We start from the raw sequence: 8921 nt of genomic DNA on the forward strand, positions 1-8921 counted from the left end.
ATTCCAAAAAGGCATTTAATAAAATTCCACATAAATCTCCAACTTAAAACTGAGAATATATTTGTAAAATAGTAATAGAAGGATATTTTAAACATGATAAATATATACAATTTTAAACTGTCAATTAAAAACAAATGTAATAGTGTGATATTTAATAATAAAACCATTTCCATAAATATAATGAGCAGGGCAAGGTAATCAATTATTTACTCTTGTTGTAGAAATGCTAGCCAAATCAATTAGAAAAGAGAAAAAAGATGTATAAAGTATTGGAAATAAGGAGACAAAATTATCATTTTCAGAAGATGTAATTCCATCTGAAAAATATGGCTGAAATGCAAAGGTATTAGAACTATTATGGGAGTTTGATTAGGTGGTCAGGTTGACATAAAAACACAAAGCTTTCTCATATGTTGACGATAACCAGGTAAAAAATACATAATAAAAAAGATGCTATTCACAATAGAAACAAAATGCATAAAGCACTTGGTAATTAGCTAAATGAGTTATACGCAAATTATAAGAAAAACTAAAAGACACCACCTTAAGAAAATATTTTAAATAAATGAAGAGAAATGCCTTGCTCACACTGGTGTACTGCATGTCTATTTTTGTCATACTATTTGTCATCATTACTGTCATTGTCCCCACACATCCACCCCCCACCCACCCACCCAATATCCAGGCTCCAGCTTCTGGAACAGCTACTGATTCCTTTTCTCTGGGTTCCCTGCCCCACATGTGCAGGTTTGTTGGGACTGTCACTCAAAGTGTCCTGCCCTCCTCCAGCCAAGGGGTAGGTAAGCTACCCAAGTGAGGACCACTGAATTCTTTTTCAGAATCTGAAATCTGAGCAAACACCTCAAAGATGGAAAGCTGGTGGAGCTGAGGAATGCGAACAGAGTTGTGTTCAGCTGGTTCCAAATCCCTACAGCAGCTCTGGTTCTTCCCATTCCCCTGGCTCTTCAGTTTTCCTTCACACCTGTGAGCAACCCCAAACCCTCTCAGAAATTCCTTTATCTTTTTCTTTAAGTCAAGTGTCTTCATTCAGGCTGCTATAACAAATAACCATAGGCTGGGTTGCTTAAACAACAGAAATTTATTTCTCACAGTTCTGGAGGCTGGAAAAAATGTCAAGGTGCCTGGCAGATCCAGTGTCTGGTGAGAATACTAATTCCACTCATGAGAGCCCCACTCTAGTGACCAAATTAATTACCTCCCAAAGGTCCTACCTCCTAATGCCATCACACTGGGGATTTAGGCTTCAGTATATGAATTTTGGAGAAACACAAGCATTCATTCCATAGCATCTGCAAAGTCTATATCTGATTTTTTCAACCAAAGAACTGTGACTGTAAAATATTATAAAGGCGTTAATTATTTCTAAATTAATCTATAACTCAATATAATACAAATCAAAATCATAACAGAAATGGAAAAAATATTCTTAAAATTTATCTTGCAAAGTGGTACTCAAGTTTGGCTGCACATTAGAATCATCTGGGGAGCTATTAAAATTCTTTTCCCAGGCTGCACCCCAGAGCAATTAAACTGGGACCTCTGGGAAAGGGACGAGGTTTATTAAATCTCCCTGAGTGATTACGATGTACAGCCAAGATTGAGAACTACTGCTCTAGAAGAATAAGCATGTAAGAATAGCAAGAAATTTTAGGAAAGAAAGAAGAATGGGGCGGTTTGTCCTTTCAGCAATCGAAGTATATTATAAAGCTGCAGTAATTAAAACAGAATAGTATAGTACTAGCACAAGCACTGACAGACAAATCAATAGAACAAAATATATACTCAAAGAGTCAAGTATGTACAATTTAAAATATAATACAGGTGGCATTTCAAGTCAGTGGACAAAAGATAGACTACTCATTAAATAATGTTGTGATAACTAGCTAACCATTTAGAAAAATAAAACCATTAAAATAAAATCTAGATTTATCAAATGCTAAAATAAGGAAATTAAAACTATAAAAGTATATTGCTTGTGTCTTGTGCAGTATATATTCATCTTTTTTTTTTTTTTTGGTAATAGCACCCTGGTTTTCCTTGGGAAACAATTCGTCTGCAATTCCAATCCACTTAATTGGGGATTGGCATTTCCTCAAAAAATTAAGCATAGAATTATCATATGATGTAGCAATTCCACTCCTAGAGATATACCCAAAAGAATTGAGATCAGGGCTCAAACAGATATTTGTATACCCACATACATAGCAGCATTATTCACTACAGTCAAAAGGTGGAAGCAATCCAATTATCCATCAATGACTGAATAGATAAACGAAATGTGGCACATAATACAATGGAATATTATTCAGCCTTAAAACAGAAGGATAGGGCCAGCCCGTGGCTCGCTCGGGAGAGTGTGGTGCTGATAACACCGAGGCCACAAGTTCGGATCCCATATAGGGATGGCTGGTTCACTCACTGGGTGAGCATGGTGCTGACAACACCAAGTCAAGGGTTAAGATCCCCTTACCAGTCATCTTAAAAAAAAAAAAAAAAGGATATTTTGACATGCTGCAACATGAAATGAACCTTGATGACATTATGCTAAGTGAAATAAGCCAGTCACAAAAGGACAAATATTATATGGTTCCATTTACATGAGGTATTAAAGTACCTCAAACTCACAGAGACAGAAAGTGTTTGCCAGGGGCAGGGGGAAAATGGGGTGTTAGTGCTCAGCAGATAGAGTTTCAGTCTTACAAGATGAAAAAGTTCTGTAAATGAATGAATATGATGGTTACAGACCAATGTAAATGCACTTAATGCCACAGAACAGTACACTTAAAGGGTTAAGATGATAAATTTTATATTATGTGTATTCCACACTACAATAAAAAATTTTCTGTGGGGGAAAAAAGTTTTATTTATTTATTTTAATTTTGAGATTTCCCTTTGTCATTGTTGTCTGGGAAATTTGCTTTTATGGTGAATCATTCAAGAATGACTCTGAAACACAAATGATGAGAACATGCAGCAAGGGCCGGCCCGGTGGCGCACTGCTGTAGTGCGCCGCTTGGGGAGCACGGTGGCGCTCCCGCCGAGGGTTCGGATCCCACGTACAGACCGGTGGCGGGAGCAACACTGAGGGTTGTGATCCGTTGCCAGTCACGAAAAAAGACAAAAAGGGAAAAAAAAGAACATGCAGCAAAATTTCCTAGATGTCATTCTTCATGGTTGCTTTTCTAGTTTGTAATCATCGATCATTTATACTTGTTATCATTGTTTAAAAAGTAGGAAGAGTCTAGTGGGGAAAAAAAGAGCAGAGCCCTTAAAAGCATCAAAGGGGATCTTTATATAAGGTCAATCACAAATGCAATTATGGGAAATCAGGTGGTGACATCATATCTTAAATTGCAAATCACTTCTTTGTGGGGTAATTTTCCATATTGGAATTTTGTTTCACATTTTCTCAGCAGCTCCATTTCACTCCCAGAAGCTGCTTATAAAGAAGCTAGTGGCCCAATCACGTATGCTAGGGACCTAAAATCCGAGAGGATTCACTCAGCTAGCCAAGAACTCTTAACTACAGGTGATCTGGTTTCTTTCTCAGGGCTGAAACAAAGCACTGAAAATATTCCCACTCAAAACAGAAACTGCAATCTAAAAGGAATCCTCTTCCTTTTCTTTGAAAATGAGAACACAAACAGAAATATGGAATGGGACTTGGATTGCCTTACTCTGTGGTTTAAGAAAGGAACTGTAGCATATATAAAACAAAATCTTGGGCCAGGCCGTGGATCACTTGGGAGAGTGTGGTGCTGACACCAAGTCAAGGGTTAAGATCCCCTTACCAGTCATCTTTTTTTAAAAAATAAATAAATAAATAAAATAAATTTTAAAAAAATCTTCCCCAGCATTAACTGTGTGCCAAATACTTTATAAAAAAAAATAAATAAAATAAATTTTAAAAAAATCTTCCCCAGCATTAACTGTGTGCCAAATACTTTATTTTGAAACTCTCTCTCTCTGCTTAGCATAGAATATGCTCAGGACAGAAGAGAACTAACACCAATTTCTTGTCAGAAAATCCAAACGCTCAGCCATCAGAAAGCAGGTAAATGCCTTCCCTTTATGTCTGTTTAAATACGTACTGATGTTTATAGACACAAAAGTGCCATTGTGAATGCAGAATAGGACCTTATGTAATTCGATCCAAGGAACTAGCTGACTTTGATAAAGGTCCCCATTTACAACCAAACTCAGTAAAGTTGTTCAAAAGCTTTGCCAAAGGAAAAGGAAAATTCTTGATACTAAAAACAGTTATGAGTGACTGCTCTCTGATCACTTATGCTTCTGTTCCAATAGAAAGTCACTCATTTTAGGGACTTCACACCGTGTGTTTCTAAGATTTGTTTAGACTAGTTTTGGTGATTTCATGACAAAGGTACATAAAAGTGTTATTGTTTAACTCTGACATTTGGTGAGAGATTTCTTGAATAAATTAAAGCATGAGCATGATGCATTCATATTTCTGAGGTTTTTAAGTTATTTTCAAACATTACACAGAAGTACTACATCACAAAAGTACTATCAAAGTTCTGCCTAGTCTCATTGTTGCAGGTGACTTTAAATTTAAATTATTTCTTCTGGTCATTCCACTGTACATGGGCATATATTTAGAATTGAAGTAGCATACTGAGTCCGACAAATGCTGGTCCTTGCTAAGAAACCTTGGAAATCCGTCCAACAACAATGGGTTGCCAAGCAAACGGAAAGGACATTCTTGGGTGGGAGGGGAGAGAGGGAGGAGAGAGGGAGGTGTCAGTGATGGGCCATAATAATCAAATACATTATATATTGACAAAATAAACATTTAACGAAAAAAAAATTACTTGGAAAAGAGATTGTACTTGGAGAATATTTGTTATTATTTCTGAAAGATCTGAATACCTGGGGAAAATTTAGGGCCGTGAGTCAAATTTCCTCTATTAAGCATAATATGTGCATCTTCAACTATTGCTGTGTGCCTGACACTTTACTGGTCAACTTGAGTTTTGAGAATAAAATTTTTTAAAAAATTTACGGTAAGACAAAAACAAAGAATATTTTGAGAGTATTATTGGAATTGTGTTATGGTTGAAAAATTTGATTATCAGAAAATTTTTCTGTGTCTCTGGACATAAACTAAATTTTATTGTGGACCAACTCATGAATCCATCATCCCTACCTTAGCATGAAAACCTTGTGGTACAGGGATGCTTCTGTCTTCTCAGCATTATTGTGTTCTACTGCGACTGATTTCATGAGTTATCACTAACAGAGTGAGTACTGAGTGGTAAGTGCACTAGATTGACACGGATCATGAATTTTTGGTTTTATTTTTTGCAGTACACATGCATCCTAAGAACAATATGTTGAAAATTGAAGCATTTTCTATTTGGGCTAATTTAGGATTACTAATAAAGTATTTGACCAACAAAAAAAAAAAACCAATGTGTTGCTTCTCAGGTTCTCTTCAAATCACATCTAAATTCTAATATCAGGTGTCGATGCAGGCAGCAGCAGAGTCCTTGGAGGCCACGGCTGCTTGTTGCCCCAAGAACAGGCTGCCCCAAGGAGTGGCCCCTGAGGAGTGGCCCCTGAGGAGTGGCTGCTGGAGGCCTCTTTGCAGGCCCCCCTCCACTGTTCCTCAGAATGAGCATCTCAGACAGGTACAGTTCTGTCAACTGAAAGGAGGAACCTGCCTCGGTAGAGGTGTCTTGATGGCGAGAATCAATAGAAGTTGAAGGGAATGAAGAATTCCCCTCTCCTGGACACATGGGACACTTCTTTTCCCTGAAAAGAAGCAGGACTATGTCACTGTATTTAGGGCCATGGCAGACCTGGCCCTAACATTTTGTGTAAGTAAATAGAAAATACTTGAATGCCATGGAAAGACAATGAGGTGAATATAGGCGACGGTTTTATGCAGCACTGGAATCTGGAGCCAAATCACAGGTTTTTAGAACCACTAAAAAAAAAAAAAGTACTGCTGCCCTTGAACATTTGCCCATTTGAAAATGCCAGGGAAGCCAGACGGTTTTATGCAGCACTGGAATCTGGAGCCAAATCACAGGTTTTTAGAACCACTAAAAAAAAAAAAAAGTACTGCTGCCCTTGAACATTTGCCCATTTGAAAATGCCAGGGAAGCCATGTGGGGGGGCAAACTTAATATGTTGGGGGGGGGAGAGGGTGCTTGGGATAAGGAGAATTGTTTTTGTAGCTGGGTGTATCAAACTTAACAGTGAAGGACTGGAGGAAGTGCAGAACTGTGGAAAGAAACTCAAAGCACTAAATTTTGAGTTTGGTTTTGTATTCACATCCATCCTTAGTCGGTCCATCTACACAGACTGGCAGATGCTGGGAAAGCTAGGGCAGGAATGAGTTTCCGTGGAAAGCCCCTGGCATCTAAATAAGCGTCACTATGGAGTTTGATTGGTCTGAATAGGGAGAAGATGGCTTTGAATCACAGTGAAGAACAGATGAGGCTCTGGAGAAGAAGCTACAACGTGACCCCACATCCCATTGGCGAATCTCATCCTTACTACCGTGAAATCTACAATGACCGGAGGTGTAAAGTATGCGATGGATCAACTGCCACAATCTGAAAGCTTAAGGGATGTTCCAGGAGACTCCTTCCCTATGGAATGAAAAGATTGCTCCTAAAGTATTAAGTGGCAAAACCATTCTGATATCTGCTCATGGAAATAGCGGCAAGGCACTCCTGAACCATCTGGAAGATATCTCAGATGAAGACATTATCAACATTACTCTTCCTACTGGAGTCCGCATTCTCCTGGAACTGGATGAAAACTTGTGTGCTCTTGGGCCTCATTCGCTTCTGGGTGACCAAGAGGCTATCCAAGCAGTCATTAAGAAAGTAGAAGGTCAAGGAAAAGTGAAACAAGCTGAAAAATAAAGCGTTGGCTAGGAATACGTGCAAAAGGAGTGGTGTGTGGCGTGTTATAGGTGCTGATTTCTCTCTTTTCCCCCCTGATTTTCTGTATTTTTTCAGAGCTAGGCTGTGGGGTAGAGTTTGTATAAGTAACTTATCTTGGCACAGATAAGGTTTTAGGATGCCTGAGTGCTTATCATAAACTTTATGACTTAGCTTTTCTGCTAGCTTTGTTTGAATTAGTGACCAAACTAGTCACCAGTGGGGTTTAATCAAGGTCGTAGGTTTCTTTTTTTTTGGCATCTGGCCGGTATGGAGAGCTGAACCCATGACCTCGGTGTTAGAGGTACCATGCTCTCCCAAGTAAGCTAACCAGCCAGCCCCAAGGTAATAGGTATCTGAGACGGCAGAGTGCCAAATGGAGATGAAGTTTAAGGTAATAATCAGTCAGTAAATCATTATCGAGTCACTGTTGACAGGCACTATTCTGATAAGCAGTTCACTTTTATATTTAATGAGATTTTCTAGTATGATAGTATAGGATAGTAGTAGAAAATATGAGGGTTTTCAAAAAGTTCATGGAGAGATTAATATTATCTTTTTTTTTTTTTTTTTTTTTTTTTGGTGGCTGGCCAGTATGGGGCTTATTATCTATTAATTCCATTTTTCCCATGAACTTCTTGAAGTACACTTGTACACTAGACATAAGTATTTATTACTAATCTTTTCCTCTAGGAAAAGGGATCCTTTGATAGTTAAGACCAGAGGCCCCTTAAATGGGAAAGTCACAGATGGCTTCAGACAGGAAAGCCAACCACCACCACCACAACAGTGACAGCAAGGCCCTTTAACTTGTCTCTAATCCAGAGACATGCTCAGTTGGACATTTAGCAGAATTCCTTTCTGGCCAGTAGAATGAGCAGCATATAGACAACCATGGCTGTTTATGTTCTCTTTTTGTTTTGTTTTGGTTTTTTTGAACTTTAAACTTTGGGTACTTATAATTAGTTTAAAAATAAAATTCTATGACTAAAAATGACACACACACCCCAAAATAAAATAATATAATAAATGCATTTCTAAGAAACTTTTGGAAGTTTCCATATTTATGAATTTGCAAAGAAATATCTCTGTGAGTGCAAAAGGTCTGAAGTGGTTTAACTGTCATGCCTTGTAGCAACTGGCAGGTAGTCAGCTTTGTGGGAACCTGACATGTCCAAAACTGAACTCATTACCTTCCCTCCACAGACACTCTGCTTCTCTGTTCAGAACACCGACCTGCCAAGTCTCTCTCATTATAACCCTGGGAGCTGCCTTCCCCTTCTCTCTGCATCTCCAATCAGCCGCGAAGTCCTATCATTTCCATGTCAGGAGTGTGTAGGTGTCCTGCCCCTCTTCTCCACCAGAACTGTCTTCCTCCGACTCACAGCATCTGTCCAAGCTGTGCCTCTCTGCCACCATCTCTCCACCCTTTGGTTATTCTCATCTTTGCCTTCTAAAATGTAGATCTGCTCATTTTGCTCCTCAGTTTAAATCTTTGGCTGGCTACCCATTGTAGATAAAATAGAACTTCCTGTTCATGACCCATAAGGCCTTTCACAGTCTGGCCCAAATTCAACATTTCAGCCCCATTTCCAGCCACCCTGGACTGCTCGCCATTCTTTGAATCAACAACGTCTTTTCATGCCTCTGTGACATTTTTGGGGGGCGGGGGTTGGTGTCTGGATGGTACAGGGATTGAACCCTGGACCTTGGTTTTAGCAGCAACACGCTCTGACCAACTGGGCTAACTGGCCAGCTCCACCTCTGTGACTTTTAATGCATCTTCCACCCACTCAGTGGAGTCGTTAAAGGTGTGGATGCCAGGTTGCTTCAGTTTGACTCCCTGCCCAGCTACTACTAGCTAAACCATCTTAGACAATTACATAAATTCCCTGTGACCAGGGTGTGTTGTCTATAAAATGGGCTTGGTTGGGCCGGCCCGGTGGCGCACTGGATAGTGCGCCGCTTGGGAAGCGCGGCGGT

The 8921-nt window shown here is 39.3% G+C and overlaps 1 pseudogene; it reads left to right on the forward strand.

Annotated features, from left to right (window-relative positions):
• The first annotated feature begins 6153 nt into the window (after nt 1–6153).
• LOC103593767 lies at nt 6154–6920 on the forward strand (annotated as a pseudogene).
• The last annotated feature ends 2001 nt before the right edge of the window (nt 6921–8921 follow it).

Source organism: Galeopterus variegatus, unplaced genomic scaffold (genome assembly GCF_000696425.1).
Source record: "Galeopterus variegatus unplaced genomic scaffold, G_variegatus-3.0.2 Scaffold1414, whole genome shotgun sequence".
Taxonomy (NCBI): Eukaryota; Metazoa; Chordata; class Mammalia; order Dermoptera; family Cynocephalidae; genus Galeopterus; species Galeopterus variegatus.